The 18,285-nt window shown below is 45.3% G+C and overlaps 1 protein-coding gene across 5 annotated transcripts in view; it reads right to left on the bottom strand.

Annotated features, from left to right (window-relative positions):
- The window catches only part of NPAS3 (neuronal PAS domain protein 3), an 852,890-nt gene that overhangs the window by 342,967 nt on the left and 491,638 nt on the right, over positions 1–18,285 (bottom strand). The gene's annotated exons all lie outside the window — the stretch shown is intronic.

The raw sequence follows: 18,285 nt of genomic DNA, 5'->3' as shown, positions 1-18,285 counted from the left end.
AGGACTGCGGGATACAGCCTTATACAAACATAATCAGCTCTTTACCATTGTTAAAATGTTTTGAGTAGTAAATTAAATAAGTATAAAATATTATAAAGAAAAGTATCTAGATATCCATACAGAGACACAGAGCAAAGACTTATAGACAGTATTAGACCAAAAACCACTGGAAGTTCTTGTAGTAATGTATGGTTATGATGCCGACTCCTACATGCTCATTGACATGCTCAAGTAATTCCCATCAATGCTAATCAGAGTTATTTGCATGTTATCTTCAGAGAATGGAACCCTAAATAACTGTAAAGGGTTAATATACTGACTTCTAACACATGAATATATGACTTCACTTAACATACTGGACAGCAATAGAAAATTATCTGTCAACTGTTGGTAATGTGGTCAGCCTGAATGAACTATATTATATATGACAGGTTTCACAGACCTTGGGAGACAGGCCAGTCCTCGCTTACAGACAGCCCCCCAACCTGAAGCAAATACTCACCAGCAACTACACACAACACAACAAAAACACTAACCCAGGAACCAAATCCTGCAACAAACCCCGGTGCCAACTCTGTCTGCATATCTATTCAAGGGACACCATCATAAGAACTAATCACATCAGCCACACCACGGGGGCTTGTTCACCTGCACATCTACCAATGTGATATATGCCATCATGTGCCAGCAATGCCCCTCTGCCATGTACATTGGCCAAACCGGACAGTCTCAGTGCAAAAGAATAAATGGACACAAATCTGACATCAGAAATTATAACATTCAAAAACCAGTAGGAGAACACTTCAACCTCCCTGGACACTCAATAACAGACTTAAAAGTGGCAATTCTTAAAAAAAAAAACCCTTCAAAAACAGATTCCAACGTGAAACTGCAGAACTGGAATTAATTTGCAAACTGGACACCATTAAATTAGGCCTGAATAAAGACTGGGAGTGGATGGGTTATTACAAAAACTAACTTTACCATACTAATTTCCCCCTACTGTTACTCACACCTTCTTGTCAACTGTTTGAAATGGGCCACCCTCATTACCACTGCAAAAGTGATTTTTCCTCCCTTGGTATTCTACTGTTAATTGAATTGTCTCATTAGACTGACCCCCACTTGGTAAGGCAACTCTCATCTTTTCATGTACTATGTGTATATATACCTGCTCCTGTATTTTCCACTCCATGCATCTGATGAAGTGGATTCTAGCCCATGAAACCTTATGCCCAAATAAATGTGTTAGTCTCTAAGGTGCCACAAGGACTCCTCATTATTTTTGTATTATATATGCTTTGGGAATTTCCCAAACTAAGTTATATTGCTGTGAAGTATGCACAAGAATAGAATTTGATTCAGAATGCTCTGTCCTTAAGCATTCAGACTGGACTTTCATTTTTTGGCTCACTAACTGAAGTCTAACCCCCTCATCTTTTCGAGAGATGCCAAGATGATACTAGCAAGGAATGGACAGACCTACTTTTAGGTCACCCACCACCAGTTGAGAAGACAAGGTGATCAAACTAACTGTCTGGGTGGTGATATACTTGGCTTATCATAAATCAAAAATTTAGAAAAAATGTCAACATGTCAAATCATCTACGAGAAAAGGCAAGAAGTTCATCTAAGCATTCCCGGAACTTTATTCAGCTTAATACCTTCTGCTCTATGACATAAAAAAGGCTATTACTGCCTAATAAAGGTATGTACTGTCAGTTTATTCAAAGGGATTTAACTTTTGGGAGAATGCCTCTCTGAGACCAAACAGTCTTTAAGAATCCTGTACTGGTTTGATGCTTCAAATATGTTTATTTCAAGCTGGAAAAAAAGACACGTGTCATCTTCCATAACCTCAAGCCATTCATATAGATGAATCTTTCCCACTGTCTCTTGAAATTTTGATATATTAGTATAGTTTCTTCTTTCTTAAGAGAACTGTCAAGGTTCCTCCCCCACTCTGAACTCTAGGGTACAGATGTGGGGACCTGCATGAAAAAACCCCCTAAGCTTATCTTTACCAGCTTAGGTCAAAACTTCCCCAAGGTACAAAATATTACACCCGTTATCCTTGGAATGGCCGCTACCACCACCAAACTAATACTGGTTACTGGGGAAGAGCTGTTTGGACGCGTCTTTCCCCCCAAAATACTTCCCAAAACCTTGCACCCCACTTCCTGGACAAGGTTTGGTAAAAAGCCTCACCAATTTGCCTAGGTGACTACAGACCCAGACCCTTGGATCTTAAGAACAATGAACAATCCTCCCAACACTTGCACCCCCCCTTTCCTGGGAAATGTTGGATAAAAAGCCTCACCAATTTGCATAGGTGACCACAGACCCAAACCCTTGGATCTGAGAACAATGAAAAAGCATTCAGTTTTTACAAGAAGACTTTTAATAAAAAATAGAAGTAAATAGAAATAAAGAAATCCCCCCTGTAAAATCAGGATGGTAGATATCTTACAGGGTAATTAGATTCAAAAACATAGAGAACCCCTCTAGGCAAAACCTTAAGTTACAAAAAAGATGCACAGACAGAAATAGTTATTGTATTCAGCACAATTCTTTTCTCAGCCATTTAAAGAAATCATAATCTAACACATACCTAGCTAGATTACTTACTAAAAGTTCTAAGACTCCATTCCTGTTCTGTCCCTGGCAAGGGCAGCATACAGACAGACACAGACCCTTTGTTCCTCTCCCTCCTCCCAGCTTTTGAAAGTATCTTGTCTCCTCATTGGTCATTTTGGTCAGGTGCCAGCGAGGTTACCTTTAGCTTCTTAACCCTTTACAGGTGAGAGGAGCTTTCCCCTGGCCAGGAGGGATTTCAAAGGGGTTTACCCTTCCCTTTATATTTATGACACGCCCCCCAAATCTCAGCTAGGGTGAAACACTGGCTGGGATTTCTTCCTGGAGCTCTAGGAAAACAGAGTTAATAAGACACATGCATCTCTAAATATACTACCAAGTACATAAAGACTAACAATATTTTCCACATCTCAAGGACGATTTTAACCAGTTGATTCTGGGAAACTTTCATGGGAGAGTGCATCAGCCACTTTGTTAGAAGCTCCTGAGATGTGTTGGATGTCGAAGTCAAAATCTTGGAGAGCTAAACTCCACCGAAGAAGTTTTTTGTTAGTTTCTTTGACGGTGTGAAGCCACTTTAGTGCAACATGGTCGGTTTGCAGGTGGAAACGCCGTCCCCAAACATATGGGCGTAGCTTTTCCAGAGCGTAGACAATGGCATAACATTCTTTTTCAGTGACTGACCAGTTGCTTTCCCTCTCAGACAGTTTTTTGCTGAGAAACACTACAGGGTGGAATTCTTGATCAGGTCCTTTCTGCATTAAAACTGCTCCCACACCACGCTCAGATGCATCTGTGGTTACTAGGAACGGTTTGTCAAAGTCTGGGGCCCTTAGTACAGGGTCAGACATGAGTGTCGCTTTAAGCTTGTTAAAGGCCTTCTGACACTTTCCGGTCCACTGAACAGCATTTGGCTGTTTCTTTTTGGTTAGGTCTGTCAGTGGGGCAGCGATTTGGCTGTAGTGCGGTACAAATCGTCTGTAATAACCGGCCAAGCCTAAGAAGGATTGAACCTGTTTCTTTGACTTTGGGACAGGCCACTTTTGGATAGCATCCACTTTGGCCTGTAGGGGGCTGATAGTTCCTTGACCCACCTGGTGTCCAAGGTAAGTCACTCTGTTTAGGCCTATTTGACACTTCTTAGCCTTAACAGTTAGTCCTGCCTCCCTTATGCGCTCAAGGACTTTTTGTAGATGTTCCAGGTGGTCTGCCCAGGAATCCGAAAATATGGCCACGTCGTCAAGGTAGGCGACTGCATATTCTCCTAATCCCGCTAGGAGACCATCTACAAGTCTTTGGAAAGTGGCGGGTGCATTTCGCAGCCCGAAAGGGAGTACATTAAATTCATACAGCCCGAGATGTGTGATGAAGGCTGACCTTTCCTTGGCAGATTCATCTAGCGGTACCTGCCAGTACCCCTTGGTTAAGTCCAAGGTAGAGATGAACTGGGCCCGTCCCAGTTTCTCTAATAGTTCATCTGTGCGTGGCATTGGATAGTTGTCTGGGCGAGTTACAGCATTTAGCTTACGGTAGTCCACGCAAAAACGTATTTCCCCATCTGGTTTGGGAACTAGAACCACTGGAGATGCCCATGCACTTTCAGAGGGGCGGATTACCCCCATCTGTAACATATCCTGGATCTCCCGTTCTATAGCAGTTTTAGCTTGAGGAGACACCCGGTAAGGTTGGACCCTAATTGGGTGAGCATTACCTGTGTCAATGGAGTGGTATGCCCGTTCAGTCAGTCCTGGGGTGGCTGAGAACGTTGGCGCGTAGCTAGTGCACAGCTCCTGGATCTGCTGTCGCTGCATACGCCCAAGGGTCATGGAGAGGTTCACCTCTTCCACACCACCAGCACATTTCCCTTCGTAGTAAACACCTTCAGGCCACTCAGCGTCGTCTCCTCCCTGGGCTGTAAACTGACAAACCTTTAATTCTCTGGAATAAAAGGGCTTTAGAGAATTAATATGGTACACCTTAGGCTTTCGGTTGGAGGTGGGGAATGCTATGAGATAATTAACAGCTCCCAGGCGCTCCTGGACCGTGAATGGCCCTTCCCACAATGCTTCCATTTTATGGGCCTGGAGCGCCTTTAAGACCATGACCTGGTTTCCTACTTTGAAGGAACGCTCTCTGGCATGTTTATCATACCAGGCTTTTTGCTCTTTTTGAGCATCCTGTAAGTTTTCTCTAGCAAGGGCTAAAGAGGTTCGGAGGGTGTTCTGTAGGTTGGTTACAAAGTCCAGAATGTTAGTTCCTGGAGAAGGTGTAAATCCCTCCCATTGCTGCTTCACCAACTGCAATGGCCCCTTAACCTCACGGCCATATACAAGTTCAAATGGGGAAAACCCTAAACTGGGATGTGGTACAGCTCTGTAGGCAAAGAGCAACTGCTGCAACACTAGGTTCCAATCATTGGAGTGCTCATTTACGAATTTACGTATCATGGCCCCCAAAGTTCCATTAAACTTCTCCACCATGCCATTTGTTTGATGATGGTAAGGAGTGGCAACCAAGTGATTTACCCCATGAGCTTCCCAAAGGTTTTTCATAGTTCCTGCCAGGAAATTAGTCCCTGCATCGGTGAGGATGTCGGAGGGCCAACCTACCCTGGCAAAAATGTCTGCTAGTGCCTGGCACACACTTTTAGCCCTGGTGTTGCTTAGAGCTACTGCTTCCGGCCATCGGGTGGCAAAATCCATGAAAGTCAGTATGTACTGCTTTCCTCTGGGTGTCTTTTTCGGAAAAGGACCCAGAATATCCACAGCTACTCGCTGAAATGGAACTTCAATGATGGGGAGTGGCTGGAGAGGGGCTTTGACCTGGTCTTGGGTTTTTCCCACTCTTTGGCACACCTCACAAGACTGGACATAGGTAGAAACATCCTTGCCCATTCCCTCCCAGTGGAATGACCCCCCCAAACGGTCTTTGGTCCTGTTCACCCCAGCATGGCCACTAGGGTGATCATGGGCTAAGCTCAAGAGCTTGGCCCGGTATTTAGTTGGAACTACCAACTGTCTCTGAGGATGCCAGTCTTCCTGGTGTCCACCAGAAAGAGTTTCCTTGTATAAAAGTCCTCTTTCTACAACAAACCTGGATCGATTAGAAGAGCTGAGAGGCGGTGGGTTGCTCCGTGCCGCCGTCCAAGCTCTCTGGAGGCTTTCATCTGCTTCCTGTTCGGTCTGGAACTGTTCCCTTGATGCTGGAGACATCAGTTCCTCATGGGATTGTGGACCTAGGCTTGGTCCCTCTGGAAGCGATATAGGGGATGGAGCTGTTTCTGTTGACTGTGAACCGCTCTCCGCTGGTGCACTATGTTGGGATTCAGGCTCCGGCTGAGCCTCTTGGGTCGGGTTATCGGCTGCTGCCAGTTCAGGTTCGGTGGGGCCCTCTGGTGTTGAGGTTGCAAGTACTGGATTCAGTGCTGACACGGGGTCTGGTGTTGGTTGTTCGGCTGGTTCCGGTTCTGGGACTGGTTCCGTCTGGGTCTCTGGGACTGGATCCACTACTGCTGTTGCAGACATTGGCCTGGGGTCCAGGTCCATCACCTCTGACTGGGTCCTGATAGAAGTTTCCGGAACAGAGCTAGGCCTCACGGCTTGTTTAGCCTGGCTGCGGGTGACCATTCCCACCCTCTTGGCCTGCTTCACATGATTGGCCAAGTCTTCCCCCAACAGCATGGGGATGGGATAATCATCATAGACTGCAAAAGTCCACATTCCTGACCAGCCCTTGTACTGGACAGGCAACTTGGCTGTAGGCAAATTGAAAGAGTTGGACTTGAAGGGTTGAATTGTCACTTGGATCTCTGGGTTGATTAAATTGGGGTCCACTAAGGAAGCATGGATAGCTGACACTTGTGCTCCGGTGTCCCTCCACGCGGTGACCTTCTTCCCGCCCACACTCACAGTTTCCCTCCGCTCCAAGGGTATCTGGGAGGTATCTGGGCCTGTGGACCTCTGGTGTGATTCCGGTGCAATGAACTGTAATCTGTTGGGGTTCTTGGGGCAGTTGGCCTTTACATGCCCCAGCTCGTTACACTTAAAACATCGTCCAGCTGACGGGTCACTGGGGCGAGGAGGGTTGCTGGAGAATGGTGTGGTGGGACGATAAGGGGTCTGGAGGGTTCTTTGGGAGGTAGGTGGGGCTTTGGGTGGCCCCCGGTAATAGGGTGTGGTCTGGGGTGGTCCCTTCTGGTCTCCGCTCCAACTGCGACCAGTTTTCTTCGTCTCTGCCACCTCCACCCATCTGGCTCCAATCTCTCCTGCCTCAATTACAGTTTTGGGTTTCCCATCTAGGATGTATCTTTCTATTTCCTCAGGAACACCCTCTAAGAATTGTTCCATTTGCATTAGGAAGGGCAAATTTACTGGAGATTCAACACTTGCTCCTGATATCCAGGCATCCCAATGTTTTACAATGTGGTAGGCATGTCGGGTAAATGACATGTCTGGTTTCCACCTTAGGGCTCTGAACCTCCGACGAGACTGCTCGGGTGTTATCCCCATTCTGACTCTCGCCTTGGATTTAAACAGTTCATACTTGTTTATGTGTTCTTTAGGCATTTCAGCTGCCACCTCAGCTAAGGGTCCACTGAGCTGCGGCCTCAGCTCTACCATGTATTGGTCAGTAGAGATGTTGTACCCAAGGCAGGCCCTTTCGAAGTTCTCTAAGAAGGCCTCAGTATCATCACCTGCCTTGTAGGTGGGGAACTTTCTGGGATGGGAAGTGGTACCTGGAGAAGGATTGCTAGGGTTTGTTGGTATATTCTGCTGGGCCTTTATCTTCTCCACCTCCTCCACATGCTTCCTCTCTTTTTCCTTCTCCTCCAGTTCTTTGGCCCTTGCTTCCATTTCTTTGTCCCTTGCTTCCATTTCCCTCTTGTGGGCAGCCTCTTGGTGTTGTTCTGCCTCCCTTTCTTGTTCCTTCTTCAGCTGCATGAGTTCTATCTGTCTTTCATGTTCCCTTTGTCTTTCCTCAGCCTGAAATTTGGCTAATTCGAGCTGTAGTCGAGCCGCGGATTTTGCCATTCTAACCTCTCTGTTTTTACTAACTTTACACCCGAGGTTTAGAAATAAACCAACAAAACTTGGCTGTAAAATTTTGCTGTGCTGGAATAGAATACCTATTCTCTGATAGTGATTGTCAGCCTACAGAAAAAGACAATTCCCTTGTCTCTGCTCTGGGCCCAAATTAAAGCAAAAAACCTCCAACTACTTGGAAACCTGCTTACCAGCAGCCCAAAGGAAAAAAAAAAATTTCTTTTCAAACCTGTGCTCCTTGTAAAACAAACAAAAAAAAAATCAAAATCCTAAAAAAAACCCTGCCACTTTTGTCTCCAGGCAAATGGGTAGAGCACACCCCCCCTATTTACTTTTAGGAAGAAAAGAAAAAAAAAACCTCTGGGTTGGAAGACTGTGAATTTCCCTGCTGGAGTTAAGTACCCTGCCTCCAGGCAAAGAAAACCTGCAATTCACAAGATAATCCCCTTTTGTCTCTGCTTGGCCACAAAGCAGAGAGAAACCAAGCTGCTTTCAGTTTCAAAGCTGCTTTCTGGACTTTCTTTCCAAAGAAAAAAAAATTTCCTTTTTAAAATCTGTATTTCTAGTTCAAAAAATCTCAACTGGATCTCAAATGATTTCAGGTTAATCCCACCACTGTGCCACCATGTCAAGGTTCCTCCCCCACTCTGAACTCTAGGGTACAGATGTGGGGACCTGCATGAAAAAACCCCCTAAGCTTATCTTTACCAGCTTAGGTCAAAACTTCCCCAAGGTACAAAATATTACACCCGTTATCCTTGGAATGGCCGCTACCACCACCAAACTAATACTGGTTACTGGGGAAGAGCTGTTTGGACGCGTCTTTCCCCCCAAAATACTTCCCAAAACCTTGCACCCCACTTCCTGGACAAGGTTTGGTAAAAAGCCTCACCAATTTGCCTAGGTGACTACAGACCCAGACCCTTGGATCTTAAGAACAATGAACAATCCTCCCAACACTTGCACCCCCCCTTTCCTGGGAAATGTTGGATAAAAAGCCTCACCAATTTGCATAGGTGACCACAGACCCAAACCCTTGGATCTGAGAACAATGAAAAAGCATTCAGTTTTTACAAGAACACTTTTAATAAAAAATAGAAGTAAATAGAAATAAAGAAATCCCCCCTGTAAAATCAGGATGGTAGATATCTTACAGGGTAATTAGATTCAAAAACATAGAGGACCCCTCTAGGCAAAACCTTAAGTTACAAAAAAGATGCACAGACAGAAATAGTTATTCTATTCAGCACAATTCTTTTCTCAGCCATTTAAAGAAATCATAATCTAACACATACCTAGCTAGATTACTTACTAAAAGTTCTAAGACTCCATTCCTGTTCTGTCCCTGGCAAGGGCAGCATACAGACAGACACAGACCCTTTGTTCCTCTCCCTCCTCCCAGCTTTTGAAAGTATCTTGTCTCCTCATTGGTCATTTTGGTCAGGTGCCAGCGAGGTTACCTTTAGCTTCTTAACCCTTTACAGGTGAGAGGAGCTTTCCCCTGGCCAGGAGGGATTTCAAGGGGTTTACCCTTCCCTTTATATTTATGACAAGAACAGGTTAGAGAGAGTCTCTAAATTAAAAATGTAAGGACCTCAAAGGTCATCTTTAGGTTCCTTAGCAGAGTTATAGACCATGATTTCAAACCTTATGCTACATATCACCAGACATTTGTTTTGTTCCAAGGAGGCTCTCTCGAGTGAATTCCATTCAAAGATTGTGTTTGTAGTATAATAGATATTCCTTGTCATTAAGATGCTTTTCACAAAATAGTATGATACTACTGTTCACAGACTGAAAGCCTCAAAAAGAAAATCATGGGACAAAACTTTTAAAATTGATTAAAAATCCATGAAGAAAATGTGAGTGCAGGAGAGGCAATTTCCGAGAAAATGGGTATACTGCTAACTCAGTGATTTGGGGTGAGTACTGTGTGTAAACAGCTACACTACGGTGCACTTTGCAGAATGATATGAACTTCTTTGTGACTAATAATATCCTCTTCCCCATTTGGTTTGAAATATTACCCTGTGGTGACCATTCCTACTTACATCTCTGCCTGAACAAAGTGACGGTGAGACAAAGGATGCAGCAGCAGGTTTATAACAGGATCTTCTGTCTTTTATGGGTTTATGTCACAACTTTTATGTTTTTAATGTAGTTTTCTATGTCTTCATTTTACATAAATTCAAATTCACATAAGTCAGCTTGTCCTTCACAATAATGCCCTTTACAATAATACCTCATATTCATATACTAGGTTTTACTTTTATATTTATGTTTTCTTATAAAGTTATATATTTATATACTTAAATATTTATTAATTCAAATTTTCTGACTTTCATAAATAAAATATATTCTGCTAATTTGCATAACAGCCCTTGTGTCTGCGCTAGCCTCTAAATCAGATAGTTCAGCAATTCTCAAACTTTAGTGCACCACGACCCCCTTCTGCCAACAAAAATTACTACATGACCCTGGGCGGGAGTGGGCCAGATCCCAAGCCACACCACCCTGGGCTGAAGCCCTTGGGCTTCAGCTTAAGCCCCGGGCGGCAAGGCTCAGGTTTCAGCTTGAGTCCCAGGCCCCAGCAAACCTAACGCTGGCCCTGGTAACCCCATTAAAATGGGGTCACAATCCACTTTGGGGTCCTGACCCACAGTGTGGGAACCACTGAGATGGTCTATTTAAGTTTTACGTAGTGAAATATTCTATAGCAGTGGTGACAGGTTTCTGAGTGGTAGCGGTGTTAGTCTGTATCAGTGAAAACAACGAGGAGTACTTGTGGCACCTTAGAGACTAACACATTTATTAGGGCATAAGCTTTCGTGGGCTAAAACCCACTTCATCAGATGCATGCAGTGGAAAATACAGTAGGAAGATTTTTATATACAGAGAACATGAAAAAATGAGTGTTGCCATACCAACTCCAGCGAGACTCATCAATTAAGGTGGGCTATTATAAGCAGGAGAAAAAAAAACTTTTGTAGTGATAATCAGGATGGCCCATTTCAAACAGTTGACAAGAAGGTGTGAGTAACAGTAGGGGGAAAATTAGCACGGGGAAATAGTTTTTAGTTTGTGTAATGACTCACCCACTCCCAGTCTTTATTCAAGCCTAATTTAATGGCATCCAGTTTGCAAATTAATTCCAGTTCTGCAGTTTTTCATTGGAGTCTGTTTTTGAAGTTTTTTTTGTTTAAGGACTGCGACTTTTAGGTCTTTAATTGAGTGTCCAGGGAGGTTGAAGTGTTCTCCGACTGGTTTTTGAATGTTATAATTCTTGACGTCTCATTTGCGTCCATTTATTCTTTTGCGTAGAGACTCTCTGCCATGTACATTGGCCAAACCGGACAGTCTCTATGCAAAAGAATAAATACACACATATCATACGTCAAGAACTATAACATTTTTTCATGTTCTCTGTATATATATGTCTTCCTACTGTATTTTCCACTGCACACATCCAATGAAGTGGGTTTTAGCCCACGAAAGCTTATGCCCTAATAAATTTGTTAGTCTCTAAGGTGCCACAAGTACTCCTCATTTTTTATTCTATAGCAGTGGTTCTCAATCAGGGGTACACATACTTCTGGGATATGCAAAGGTCTTCCAGGTACATCAGCTCATCTAGATATTTGCCTAGTTTTACAACAGGCTACATAAAAAGCACTTGTGAAGTCAGTACAAACTAAAATTTCATACAGATAACAATTTGTTTATACTGCTCTACATACTATACCAGGGGTCGGCAACCTATGGCACGTGTGAGAAAGACGGCGCGCGAGCCAATTTTTAATGGCACGCAGCTGCCTGCCGGGTCCCAGCCACCGGCCCCGCTCAGTGCCCGCTGCCGAACCCAGGCTGGGACCCTGGCAGGCAGCAGCGTGCCATTAAAAATCCTGCCCGCCCCGGCCCGCTCTTCTCCGTGCCCATGCGGGGGCAGGGTGAAGAAGCTTGGTCCTGACGGCTGCTGCTGCAGGGCAGGCAAGGTCTCCCCTCCTCCGACTCTTCCCCCAGCGTGCTGGGTTCCTGCCCCTCCTCCTTTTCCTCCCTACCGCTGATCAGCTGATGGCCCTTGCGAGGGACGGGGAGAAGCGGAGCCGCAGCGCGCTTGCTGCTCAGGGGAGGATGCGGAGAAGAGGTCGGGACAGGGCCTTGGGAAAGGGGGTGGAATCAGGGCATATCCCCTCCAGCCCCCTGCCGTGAGCCGCTCTGGGCAGGGGGCTGGGAGCACCCCCATGACCCTAGCCCACACCTCCAGCCCTCTTCCCTGACCCCTGCACACCCCTCACACACCCCCAGCCCTCTGACCTGACCCCTGCACCCCCCCCACACACATCCAGACCTCTGCCCTGATCCCTGCACCCCCCACACACCCCAGCCTTCTGCCCTGACCCCTGCATCCCCCCACGACCCCATGCTCTGACTCCTGCACCCTCCTCACACACTTCCAGCCCTCTGCCCTGACCCCTGCACCCCCCATGACCCCAGCCTTGATTCCAGCACCCCCCACATATACCCAGACCCCCATGCCCTGACTCCTGCACCCTCCTCACACACACCCAGCCCCCTGCCCTGACTCCTGCACTCCCACACATACCCAGCTCCCCCACATCCCGTGCCCTGACTCTTGCACCCCCCACATTCTCACCCCCACCGTGAGCATGAAACGGGAGCTCCTGCACCCCCCCCCACATTCCTACCTGCACCCCTCGCACCAAATGGGAGCTGCCCTGGTAATCACTCCACACCCAAACCTCCTGTCCCAACCCTGAGCCCCCTCCCTCATTCTAGCTCCTGGCCAGACCCTACACCCCCAGCCTGCTCCTTCATCCCCAGCCCTGTGCTCAGTGCACTCCCATCTTCAGCTCAGTGCAGACAGAGAGGAAGAGAATGGGTTGGAACCAGGGAGAAGGTAGGTACCCACTCTATGTGGACAGAGCCGGGATCCCAGACCGGCAGCGGGCTGAGCAGGGCCAGCAGCCGGGACCCTGGCTGGCAGGAGCCGGCCGACGGAACCCCAGACTGGCAGCGGGCTGAGTGGCAGTGGGCTGAGCCGCTCAGCCCACTGCCGGTCTGGGGTCCTGGCCACCGGCCCTGCTCAGCTCGCTGCCAGTCTGGGGTTCTAGCTGCCAGCCCCTTGCCAGCCAGGGTCCCGGCCGCAGGCCCCGCTCAGCCTGCTGCCAGCCTAGGTGAACGGAACCCCAGGCTGGCAGCGGGCTGAGTGGGCCGGCGGCGTAAGATCAGCATTTTAATTTAATTTTAAATGAAGCTTCTTAAACATTTTGAAAACCTTCTTTACTTTACATATGACAATAGTTTAGTTATATAATATACAGACTTATAGAGAGAGACCTTCTAAAAAATGTTAAAATGGATTACTGGCACGTGAAACCTTAAATTAAAGTGAATAAATGAAGACTCGGCACCCCACTTCTGAAGGTTGCCGACCCCTGTACTATACACTGACATGTAAGTATAATATTTATATTTCAATTGATATATAGTTATTTGGTAAAAATGAGAGTAAGCACTTTTTCAGTAATAGTGTGCTGTGTCACTTTGGTACTTTTATGTCTGATTTTGTAAGCAAGTAGTTTTTAAGTGGGGGTATGCAAAACAAATCAGACTCCTGAAAGGGGTTCAGTAGTCTGGGAAGGTTCTACAGCACTTGATGGTCATCAGATAAACATGTAAAAGATTCATAATATAAGCAAATAAATAGTGAGGCATAAAAGATCTCTAAATCTGACAAAATGACCTCATCCCAGATTCAGGATACTATGAGCGGTCCCCCACTTTAGCAATCCTCCAATAGTGTTAAGTCATAACTGCATCAGACTTTGTTCTGATCTTACATTTGTACAAAATGAAGAAGGTATTCAAGGTGGGGATTTCCTGATTTTAGTCTGTTTTATCATGCATTTTGTTAATTTTTGTGAACATGATGATTTATCGCACCCTGCTTATTCTCTTGGGGAAAATCAGAGACAACAAAGACAACTTTGAGAGATTTTGACTTTTGGAGAACACAGAAAATCATTAATTTTAAATGTAAAGACTACTTATTGATTCAAATGCCTGATAAGCATTCAGCACATGTTTCAGGTTTGCTTATATTAACACAATCTCTATGCTAACTTACAAAGGACATTTTCAATGCTCCAATATGTGTGCTGTTCAATACTCTGAATGAGTAAACAGATACCAAGGGCCACATTTTGCCCTTCGCTCTGCACCACACACCACTCTAAAAGGAATGGTAGTGAAAGCTGAGCATTTGATAGACTGACCGAGCACCTGCACTAAGTGTAATTCTGAGGGCATTCTGCCACCCTTCAAAAGACGTATCTTTATATTTGCAAGGCAAAGTCCTGATCCAGGTGAGTTGTCCCACTGAAGTGAACTAAAATTAAGCACGTGCTTAAATGTTTTGCTGGACTAGGAGATAAGTGATGCTGTTAATATTTACCCAGCTCCTAGTCAGAGCCAGCCTTTGGGGCCCCCCATACACTTCTCTTGAGTTGGGAGGCGTAGCAATGTCAGGACTCATTTCAGCTTCAAATGAAGTAAGTTTCTAACCCCCTCTTCCTTCTTCTTTTTTGCAAATGTGAACTGTTCACTATGATTGAAAGTCCGTCCCAATCTTTTGTAATGATCATGGTCCCTGACTCCCCTACCCTCCAAACAACCTCCCTCTCTAGTCAATCTGGCCTTTCAAGTCAGCGAAAGCCATGGAAACAAGTCCCTCAGTGTTTGAAAGGACCCTAAATCAGGCCAGGCTGCTGCTGATAATGCTAGTCTCTCCAAGTTCTCTCCAAGCCAGAGACGTGCATCTGAGCTGAGAAACCAGTGTGACCTCTGGTCACAAGAAAGGGTCAATAATGTAAGAGGCGGTGCTCGAGTTTCTGCTGAGGATAGAGGTACCTGAATTTATAGCAGGAGCTCCTCAAAAACCCCAGCAGTAGAGGCTACTGAGAAAATGTGCTGAATCAGCTGCCTTGCCATGCAACCTCTGTCCTTGGAAGATGAGAACACTGAAATCCCAGATGCCTTTCTATAAGGGGGATGTTACAATGGGACAGTATGTGGTTGAAAGTTAAGATACCGTACATAGACACAGCAGAACAACAAAAAGAGCAGTACGGTAAGGATGAGTTCACTTAGCAAATGCATGCACAAAAAATTGATTTTATAAAAAAAATAGGGAATATCAAAGGTAAATGAAGATACCTTACTGATAAATTAGTTGTTACATCACTCAATCTATCACTCAAGTTATCCATTTACATGTAAACAGAGTATTGGTAAGGGCATGCAGGCAAATGAAACATACATGTGGTCTGAATTTTTAAGCAGCAGGCCACAATTTTATGAACTCTAACCAATGGAAAGGGGCTATCTGCTCACTCCCCTGCAAATCTCAAACAATTTAATTTGACGCAATGCAGGGTAACGTCTATGGTCTCAAGTCTTCTAACCAATAAATCAGGGCTGGCTCTCGTCACTCTAACCTGTAGACTCTGAATCCCCCTCTGAATCCTATTGACCCGCCCTCCCTACCTCTCCCTGCCCCCTGGGGAAATAAGGGTACCTCTGAAGGCCACCAAGCATGCAGAGACCTAAGGTCTCCACTTCTCCCTTTCAGCTACTAGGTCCACTGGTCATACTCAAGGGCTCTCATACCCTGGGAGTCTCAGGCACTCATACCCAGGGAGTTGATAATGCTTTTTATCTGCCCTGGACACATTGCTTACAAATGGTGGTGAAACAGACATTCATATTGTCACAACTTGGCCCAGTGCTGCTGTCTGGACAGACACCTGTCTGTTGTAATTGGATCCAACCGCCGAATCCCATGTGCTTCTCAGTCCCCCGGGTCTGGGTAGTGACTGACCACTGCCTCTAGCTCTGGGTCTTTCAAGTACACTCCCAGATGCTGACCCAGAGTCGGACACCCTTGTTGGGCTGTGGGGCGCCGGAGTCCAGACACCTAGACCGCAGGACCAGTGCGCCAGGGCTCCTGAGGCCTCCCCAGGCCCTCCTTAGACACGTTCCTCCCATAGTCCAACTGGTTGTGGGAAGCAGAGAAAGCTCTCCGCCTCCCATGAGGGACATTCTCCATGTGTGCCCTGAGGCATGAGGAGTGGTGCAGGGAGGGGAAAAGTTCAGACAGCTGAACATAAGCACTTCCACTTGCATCTCCACGCCTCTCAGGAATCTACTGGCTGGCCATCCCTCTGTTGGTCTAACCAAACTCCCCACCCATCACCTGCTGAGATGGGAAGGGGGTTTGAGTTTGAAAAATCAGTATATGAATGCCAGAAAAAAATGGGTAGTTTAAAACCTTCAGGCTTGACTTAGCCATGAGATATGCTGACTCCCGCTTATGACAGGGCTGAATTTTGACCAGATTTTGCCACCTTGACATTTTATAATAGCACTTGCTTATGATCCGACTTGTGGTGCCAGTGATCAAATCAGCAGCTTTTTCGGGCTCAATCCTTCTCTCACTGAAATCAAGAGCAGTTTGGTTTTTACTATGGAGGTCACTGGGAGAAGGATTGGGTGACTAGGTTTGCAAGTGCTCTTCCAAGACTTTTACTTTGCTTCGTATTCAAAGTATTGTACAGCGTGTGAGACTTTTGAAGATATGGAGAGCAACAGGGCTTACATAATTTAAAAAAAAATTATTTATGTAATCTGTAGTTTTCAATTAACAAGTCCCCATGGAAGGGACATCAAAACGAAAAAATATTGTGTTTATTAATTCTTTGCACAATATATGTGACAGAAAATGTGTGTTTGAATTACAGTCTTTCTTGAACTAGACAGCAACTACCTTGAGCTCTTTAGCTCAAGCAGAAGACAATTTGAGAAAGGGCACATCTGGGATGTCTCAGCAATAGAGATTTTCCCACTTAGAAGAGGAAAATGAGTAATAATACTTTGCATTCCCATAGTGCCTTCTACCCGAGGACCTGTAAGAACTCTGCAAACATTAATCAGTTAAGCCTTCTGATGCCCATGTGAGGTAAGGAAGCACTATTTTCTGCATTTAAAAAGTGAACAATCCAAGTCACAGAAAGCTTAAGTAACTTGCCCAAGGTCACCAAAGATGTGTATGGCAGAACTGAGAATGAAACCCAGATGTCCCAACTCATTCTGAGCTTTAATCACATGGTTATCCTCCCCCTAGAAGTGTTATATTTTATTCTTCCCGGCCTGCCGCCATTTTAAAAATGTCTTTTATTAATAGCTCTCATGTACCGTGCATCTATTTTACTGGCACAGAACCAACTGCAGCTCAGAGGCTGATGAGAGGATGGGAACAGCATACATCACGATCCAGCATTTTATTTGAAATCCTTGAGAGTATTTTCTTCAAAGTTTATATGCTACAATTGAGTCTATGGAAAAGATGTTTTTGTGTGCCAGCCACTGAAGAACAACATTTTCATCACACTACCACACAGTATTTAGCAATTCACTTTCTTGACTTGTATCAGGTACTTGACCCCTAATAACCATAGGTTTCAGAGGAACAGCCGTGTTAGTCTGTATTCGCAAAAAGAAAAGGAGTACTTGTGGCACCTTAGAGACTAACCAATTTATTTGAGCATGAGCTTTCGTGAGCTACAGCTCACTTCATCAGATGCATACCGTGGAAACTGCAGCAGACTTTATATATACACAGAGAATATGAAACAATACCTCCTCCCACCCCACTGTCCTGCTGGTAATAGCTTATCTAAAGTGATCAACAGGTGGGCCATTTCCAGCACAAATCCAGGTTTTCTCACCCTCCACCCCCCCACACAAATTCACTCTCCTGCTGGTGCTAGCCCATCCAAAGTGACAACTCTTTACAAAATCAAGTCGGGCTATTTCCTGCATAAATCCAGGTTTTCTCACATCCCCCCCACCCCCATACACACACACATGTGTATGGGGGTGTGGGGGATGTGAGAAAACCTGGATTTATGCAGGAAATAGCCCGACTTGATTTTGTAAAGAGTTGTCACTTTGGATGGGCTAGCACCAGCAGGAGAGTGAATTTGTGTGGGGGGGTGGAGGGTGAGAAAACCTGGATTTGTGCTGGAAATGGCCCACCTGTTGATCACTTTAGATAAGCTATTACCAGCAGGACAGTGGGGTGGGAGGAGGTATTGTTTCATATTCTCTGTGTATATATAAAGTCTGCTGCAGTTTCCACGGTATGCATCTGATGAAGTGAGCTGTAGCTCACGAAAGCTCATGCTCAAATAAATTGGTTAGTCTCTAAGATGCCACAAGTACTCCTTTTCTTTTTGCTAATAACCATAGTTACATATGGTGTTAGCATAGCAAATACTTCTCTCTACCCCATCCTTCCATAATTTTCCTATCAGGCATCCACTCACTAAATTAATTTCCCTGCCTTTGTTTTTTCTGTACTTTCAGGGTTGAAGACTACCTCTTTTTCCTGATGAGTTGTAAATCTGAGTTCCCTGCTATCCCCGTGGTTGTACTTTTTAACCCCCACCAATCAAGTTATGATTCAGGGCTATGGGAAATCAGTTTTGATAATACATAAGAATCTGTAAAGCATTTGCTTTCTAGCTTCTGATCAACACCACCACTCCTTGAAAACAGTTTTAATCAG

This window comes from Caretta caretta, chromosome 6, assembly GCF_965140235.1.
Source record: "Caretta caretta isolate rCarCar2 chromosome 6, rCarCar1.hap1, whole genome shotgun sequence".
Taxonomy (NCBI): domain Eukaryota; kingdom Metazoa; phylum Chordata; order Testudines; family Cheloniidae; genus Caretta; species Caretta caretta.
The sequence above is the reverse complement of the archived record's forward strand: the minus strand, read 5'-3'. Positions and strand labels throughout refer to the sequence as shown.